Source organism: Aristolochia californica, unplaced genomic scaffold (genome assembly GCF_029961685.1).
Source record: "Aristolochia californica isolate CCGP_79_NKW_82.1479 unplaced genomic scaffold, dmAriCali1.0.hap1 SCAF_8, whole genome shotgun sequence".
NCBI lineage: Eukaryota > Viridiplantae > Streptophyta > Magnoliopsida > Piperales > Aristolochiaceae > Aristolochia > Aristolochia californica.
The window spans coordinates 36,376,917-36,384,704 of NW_027182279.1; the positions used below are offsets into that span (position 1 = coordinate 36,376,917).

The 7,788-nt window shown below is 39.5% G+C and overlaps 1 non-coding gene across 1 annotated transcript; it reads left to right on the top strand.

Annotated features, from left to right (window-relative positions):
- Window positions 1-680: 680 nt before the first annotated feature.
- LOC137939590 (small nucleolar RNA R71) lies at window positions 681-787 on the top strand. The gene has a single exon (XR_011109972.1). It is a non-coding gene; the product is annotated as a small nucleolar RNA R71 (small nucleolar RNA).
- Window positions 788-7,788: the final 7,001 nt, after the last annotated feature.

The window sequence follows — 7,788 nt, forward strand, 5'->3', positions numbered from 1 at the left end:
TGTGGCTGGCCAACTGACTCACTTGCATTTCAAGTTTAGCAATGGAGGACTGTGTATTCTGCATGAATAATTGAAGTGTATACTCAAGTGAAGGTTTTTGTGGAATCAATGGCTGTTGAGTGAAGTGTGGGCGCGGAGCTTGGGGTTGAGTAAACCCTGGAGGACCCCCAACCTGTGGGCCCTTGGACCATGAGAAATTTGGGTGCCTAGCCCAACCCGAATTATATGTTTCCGAAAAAGGATCATTCCGGTTTGGTCTATGAAAATTCTGGACTGCATTCAAGTCCTCAATGAGCTCCGGGTAGGATGAACTAGATGGACACATTTGTGTGGGATGAGATGAACCAGAGCATATGGCACAGACAGTAGATGGGTTAGGAGCAGGTGAACTCTTGGACACCATAAGGGAATCAATTTTTCTAGTCAACCCCTCAATCTTGGCCATGAGCATGGGTGTTTCACTAACCTCATAGAGACCCCCCTCTTTTGGCTTCGTGGGATCTCCTATCAACATTAAATGACGAACCCCATTGCTGAGATTGATCACTCAAGTTTCAAAGAAGTCCCACACCTCACTTGCACTCTTACCCATCAAACTCCCACCACTCGTCGCATCGACCATGGATCTAACCTGGGGTGTAAGACCTTGATAAAAGTATTGCACTAAATGCCATTTCTCAAACCCATGATGGGGACACCTACGGATCAAATCCTTCCATTTCTCCCAAGCCTCATAAAAGTGTTCACCCTCCTGCTGCATAAAGTTGGAGATTTCTCTCCTGAGGGCTGTAGTTCTCTGAATGGGAAAGTACTTGGACAAAACTTTTGTGACTAATGTGTCCCATGAAGTAATGCTGCCCACCTCCAAGGAATTAAGCCAAGACTTGGCCTTATCCTTAAGTGAAAATGGAAAAAGTCTTAACCAGATAGAGTCATCTGAGAAATTCTGGAATTTGAAAGTCGCACAGATATCTAAGAATTCTTTGATGTGGTAATAAGGGTCCTCCTTCTCCAACCCATAGAATGTAGGGAGGAGTTGGATCACACCCGGTTTCAACTCATAACTGGCAGCAGTAGTCGGTGGCAATATAATGCAAGAAGGTGATGTGAAGTGGGATGGGATAGAATAATCCCTCAGGGCTCTACGGTCACCTGCTGCAGGTAACTGTAATGGTTCACCCTGATTGGCCATGGTACCTCCTAACTTGACTTTGAGTGTTTTCCTACAAATATGTTCTACCTCTTCAACAAAGGGAGCTAATGGTTCACCTAGAGAGCGGCGCCTGTGCATAAAAACACAAAAAGAAACAAAACTAACTATCAAATTAAGCTAACAAACTCACTACTGAAAATACGAACTAACTAGAAGAAATAAAAATAACTCCATACAGAATCACCAAGATAAAATTATGAAAGCAAAAAATAAAATAAAATAAAATAAAAATAAATCTAACATAAGACCATGGAGAACAAAGAAATACACTTAATACGTGCCTCCCTGGCAACGGCGCCAAAAACTTGATGTGAAATTTAATTACATCGGCTTTTATACCTCGCAAATGTACGAATCGTTCATGTAATCTAGCGGGAAGAGAGGGTCATATCCACAGGGAGGACTGAATTTTGTGTATTCTTCAGTCAACTAACCTAACCAAATATGATGAATTAATCTGAACTAAACACTAATTATATCCTAAATTATCAAGCAATCATCTAATTAACTACTTGCACAATAGGAAATGTCAACTCTGGATTTTACCATGATACGTGCCTCTCTCGAGCGCCACGTAACCACGAATCCGATTTCTCAATCCTTGTGTCTATCCCCTCTCGGGCGCATAGAGTGAAAGATAGAAATCAGATTAAAATACCAAAATCCAACCTAGATTACAATCCTACCCTAATTATCTAATCAAATATCCAAAAAACAAATATTCGATAAACATTAATTCTCAAATCAAATTTAATAAACATTCAAAACCTAAGTTCAAACTATAGGAGAATTAAATTCCAAAATGACGGATTACTCCCCTTCTCCTTCCTCTCGCTTGGGTAGCAAAGGATCGTTCTCACGGCTGCAATTTCCAGAAATTGATGGCTTCGGGTTGCAAGAGCGAGTAGCCAGAGGTAGAGACAACGTCGGCGAGGAAGGTTAGAAACCCACGGACAGAGGTGACGAACGGAGCTGAAGTCCTCTAACTGGCTCTCTCGAGTCTCGGTAGGAGTCGGAATAGCTCCGAAAATGGTCGAAAATAGGTAATCGACGCCAGAGGATGGTCGGAATGCAGAATTGGCACCGGAGGAGCCCTCTCGGGTCACCTCTCGGCCTGGCGAGCAGAAACTGGCACTATCGAACTTGCCGCGACGGAGACTCTCTCGAGCTCTCCTTGGGTCTGTTCTCAGTTGCCAGACGGTGGTGGACGACGGTGGTGCGGAGAACGACGGCTGGAAATCCTCTCGGGCCTCCCCTGTTTCGGTCGATGGTCCCCTATTTCGGTCGACGCTCGTTCCTTTTCAATACGATTTGCCCTAAAAAAATACTCCCTTTCACCAATGGCATTTTGGTAAATATTTCCTTCTCCACCAAAATTCTCCTGAAATTTCCTAAAAGCAATGAAATATAATTCAGGAGAGAAAATTATGCAATATAGACAGTGGTTAATGCCAAATTCAATAAATGCACATTTTATTTGAAAACCGATAAATAACTACCTATAACATAATTATAAGGGCTATTCTATTATAATTAACCTAGTTCTCATGTCAGAATCTAGCATCTATCACTTAACTCTGAAAATGTTTAAGGAAAATGGAGCAACACCTTTAATTTTGGTCCGAGGAGAGTATGTGGTCCTCTGGTGTTTGCTTAGTCGACACTTTACGATTTAAAAATAACAAATTTTTAAATGCTGGAAAGAGATGTTGAATAGATGGAGTTGAGGGATGTCCCAACCGATTGTGCCATAATCTTGCCTCAGTTTGCTTGGTTGAGACTGTATTTATTTGAGACAAGTCCAGGTAGTAAAACCCCCCTTATTCATGGTCTCCACCAATCACCCGCTTTGTCGTTAGATCCTGAAACACACAAGAAGAGGGTGAAAAGGTGATGGAGCAATTAAAATGTTTTAGTAAGTTGACTGACAAACAATAGGTTCAAGGGAAAAGTTGGAACAAAGAGGATATCGTTGAGCGAAAGTGATAGTGTAATAGAGGTAGATCCTTTCATGAGAACTCTGGTTTGGGAGCCATCAACTATGGTAACAAAATTATCTGAGAGGCATGGAGAGAAAGAATGTAGTAGACCTTTGTTTCCTCTAACATGTTCTGAAGCCCCTGAGTCAATAATCCAGGACGAAGAGGAGGTAGTGGTAGAGAGCACACCTGAAGCAATGGAGACGGCAACAATAATGGAAGATGTTGGAGGAAATACCATCAGAGTTTTCATTTTCTGAAGTAGTTCATACTCATCATCAGTGAATGTCTTTTTGTATGACCTGATTAGTTGTGGACCATTCTGGCTTTCCATGGAGTTTCCAACAATTTTCTATAGTGTGGTTGAATCTCCCACAATGAGTGCATTCCTGGTTGCCTGTTCTGGATGGACCAGTCCTTCCACCCCTTCCTCAACCTCCTCTATAACTTCTACCATGACCTCAGTTGGTGGAAGATGTGCCCCTATTACCATAGTACGTGGCTGATAATACTTCATTATGAGAGGTGGAAGAAGAATCTAGTATTTTGAGTAAGGTGCCACATACATCATCAAATATTGGAATAACGAAGGAGCTAAGGAGTTGAGTTTTAGCAACCTTAAGATAAGGTTTAATATTTTCTAAACAGATAGTGGTTGCAAAGGGCTTCCTTCCACTTGTCTTGAACAAAAACATTAGTGGAGTTAAGCTAGCTTCCATTCTTGAAGGAGGCCTTTGAATCTTGCCAAGTACTAATGTAAATTGTCTCCTTGTTTAGTATTAAATATACTTTGTAAGACATCATACAGCATTTGTATGTTGTCTGTGTTCGAGTACAATTTGACACATGTATCCCAAATCAATTTAGCTGCCTTTAGGTGGACGACATTGTTGGCTATATACTCTTCCGTATTGTTTATGAGCCAACTAATCACCAAGGTGTCACTTTTCAACCACTTATTATAAGCATTATCTTCCTCATCAATAAGTGGGCCTAGCTTGGTTAGGTGACCTAGTAGGTCTTGGGTAATAAGAAACCTAACCAATTTTGACCAGCTCAAGTAGTTAGATAACCTCTCAAGGGTATGTTTTCTTCAGCCATTGGGAATTAAAAAAATGGTTATAATCTTCTCAAAAAATGATGAGAGAAGGAGAATAAGATACCTTTCTTGTAAGGGATGAAGGAAAGAGATGATTTTCGAACCTTAGTGAATTGAACTAGCCCAAGTTGATGTTAGGTTTAGGTCAATGTCTTTTGGAAGATGGGTCCAAGCCCACACGGTTGAGGAAGGCCCACACATCCAAGTGTGTTAGAAGATGGGCTCAAACCCATAAGACCAAAGAAGGCCCACACATCCAAATGTGGAAGATGGGTTCAAGGCCTATAGATCAAGGAGAAGGCCCATAAACCCGCCCATATAGTGATAGAGAAAGGTAAATAAAGAGTTATCTCATAGAGATGAAATTAAGTTAAGTTTCAGGGGTATTATTGTAATATTATAGTTTTATCAATCTATAAATTGAGCCAAACGTGAGGGTTAGGACATAAGTCCACATCCTCTTTTTCCTCCTGTTTTCTCCCAATGAGTCTCTCTCTCTCTTTTTCTCCATTAGCTAAATTCATAGAATCATAAAAATCAACATGGTATCATAGCATTGATTTTTAGGACTCGTAGTATGGTTTTCAGGATTTTAAAAACCGATTATTTTTCTTTTCTCATATTGGTTTTTTTATATTTGCTGGAATTCAGTTTTAAATTTTGCTCCTCGTTTTGTCCTTGATTAGAAAAATCAAAAGGTGCAATTATGGTGAAGTTTTTTTTGTTTGTTATTCCTCTGGTGAGCTTGCAGAAAAGTGTTTGATAATACCAAGTCAAAGTTCCGAGCATGGGTCTCTTGACTCAGCTCATCTCAGCTACAACTCGGCCATGGAGGAGTCTCTGCTCGGAAGGGAAGCCCAAGAGGAAAGTAATGGGCAGATACCTTCTAAGGTCCCTTAGTTCGAGCCAACGTATCACCAGATCGATGGCTTTAGCTTCTTCTCTCTCGCTTCTAGAGGATTACTTTAATGAATTTCGAAAGCATATATGAAAACCAAAATCGTACCTCCTGACATGGCGTCAACTTTTGGCAAACAGAGCTTCTCGGCTATCATCTTCGACGAACAAAATGTCTCATCTATGATAGAGGCTCGTCGATGGCAACGTTTAGGTATACCTCTACTAGACCAGACCCCCTTTTACAGCCTCCTCTCCATCAAAAGAGACCACCAAACCGATGGGAAACCGTAAGGTTGTAACTGGCGACCACCATCAATGGAAAACACCAACCGACGATGACGGGTCACTTACGGTTAGAGAAACCGAACCATCTAACATTCTCCCACTTGACCCTTGCATGTACTTAATATGTATCCTTGATTATTGATACATCTTCAAGAATATTTTCCATAGATATAATATCCTTAAACTCAAACAAAGAAGATTAAATTACATGAATCGTGGCAGTAAGTCCTTTAGAGTAAGTATTACCTTCCACGTATTACAATGCAACTGTCTCCTTTGAATGAGAACCTTATGTGACACATTTCTTTATGAATGAACTTTCATAATGCTCATTCGGGATCATGTTATATTGTCATTCTCTAAACTTTATGTATAGAACCAAATAAGAGAAGACACGAATGAACTTAATGGAATTTTTTCATTGAAAAAATTACGATACAAACATAAAAGGAATCTCAATTACATAAACTACTTAATAGAACTGAGTCTCATATGTTCAACATGTCCCTTATAAACAACAGGTGGTAGACCTTTTGTGAACGAATCAATGACCATTAATCTGGTGCTGATGTGTTCCACGATCACCTTGTTTGCTTTGATATGTTCTCGAATAGCTAAAAAGTTTATGTCAATATGTTTATTACGATTTCCGCTCTTATTGTTCTTAGCCAAAAACATTGCTGCTGAATTGTCGCAATAAATCCTTAGTGGCTGAGAAATGGTGTCAACAATTTTAAGCCTTGAAATAAAACTCCTCAACCATATAGCCTGTGATGATGCTTCAAAACATGCTACAACCTCTGCTTCCGTGGTAGAAGTTGCAATCAAAGAATGTTTTGCACTTCTTCAAGAAATGGCCCCTCCAGCTAATAAGAAGACGTATCCCGATGTCGACTTTCTCGAATCATGACTGCTAGCAAAATCAAAGTTTGAATATCCAATCACTTCCAGATGATTAGATCATTTGTGCATAGGCTTGTAGTATTTAGTCCCCTGAAGGTATAACATGACTGTCTGTGCAGCTTTCCAATAGTCCAAACCGGGATTACTTTGATATCTGCCCAATATTCCCACTGCATATGCTATGTCAGGTCTTGTGCAAACCTGAGCATACATTAAACAGGATGGGTTCACATGTAGAGGCAGTTGGAACTTTCAGACTTGTCCTAAATACTGGCTTTGTCTTAGACTTTGAAAGGACATTTTATGTTCCATCTTTTTCTAAAAACCTTATCTCAGTTTCCAAACTTTTACCCTTTGGATTCAGTTTTAATTTCCTTGGAAATTCCCTTCATTTGTATAAAGAAAATGAAGGGAATTTTTAAGGAAATTAAAACTAAATCCAAAGGGTAAAAGTTTGGAAACTGAGATAAGGTTTCTAGAAAAATATGGAACATAAAATTGTCTTTCGAGTTGTAAGACAAAGCGAGTATTTAGGACATGTATGAAAGTTTCAATCGCCTCTACATGTGAACCCATCTTGTTTCCTAAATAGATGGAGCATTCACTTGGCGTCAGTTTTCATTGGTTCAAGAAACCCTACATGGTGTTGGAAACATGGATTGTAGTACTAGAATCAATCCACCAAGTGTTATAAGAAGCATGAGTCATATGAGATTCAAAACACACTAAGGAACATATTTAGGTTATCAGGGTGCTCGCTAAGGCCTTATCGGAAGTCTCAAATTGTTCCTGAATAGCTTGAAGATATTCCTTAGCTTTAGCACATTCAGGAATAGATCCACGAATAAGCTTCCCAATATGAGACTTAATAAACATCAAACTTAAGCAATTGGATCTATCCCAAAGTTCAAATTTCAACAGGAATGGATGTGAAAACAACCTAAATCACTTAAAGCAACGAGAAGATCTCTCCCAAAGTTCAAATTTCAACGAGAATGGATGTGAATGCTCCATCTATTGAGATAATCCTAATGTACCTTGGGGATCTGTCTCTATCAATCTTTATGCCTATGACATAAGCAACTTCACCCATATCCTTCATATCAAATTTCAACGAGAGAAATCGTTTGACCTCATGAAGTAATTCTAAATCACTTGAAGCAAGTAGAATATCATCTACATATAGGACTAAGAAAATTATTTTGCTCCCATTGACCTTATGGTATATACATTGATCCATGATATTCTCCGTAAACCCAAATGAAGAAATAACATCATAAAATTTTAAATACCATTGACGGGAGGCTTGTTTTAGTCCATATATAGATTTCTTAAGTCTACAAACCAAGTGATCATTCCCCTTTGAAATGAAACCTTCAGGTTGTTTCATGTAAACCTCTTCTTCTAGG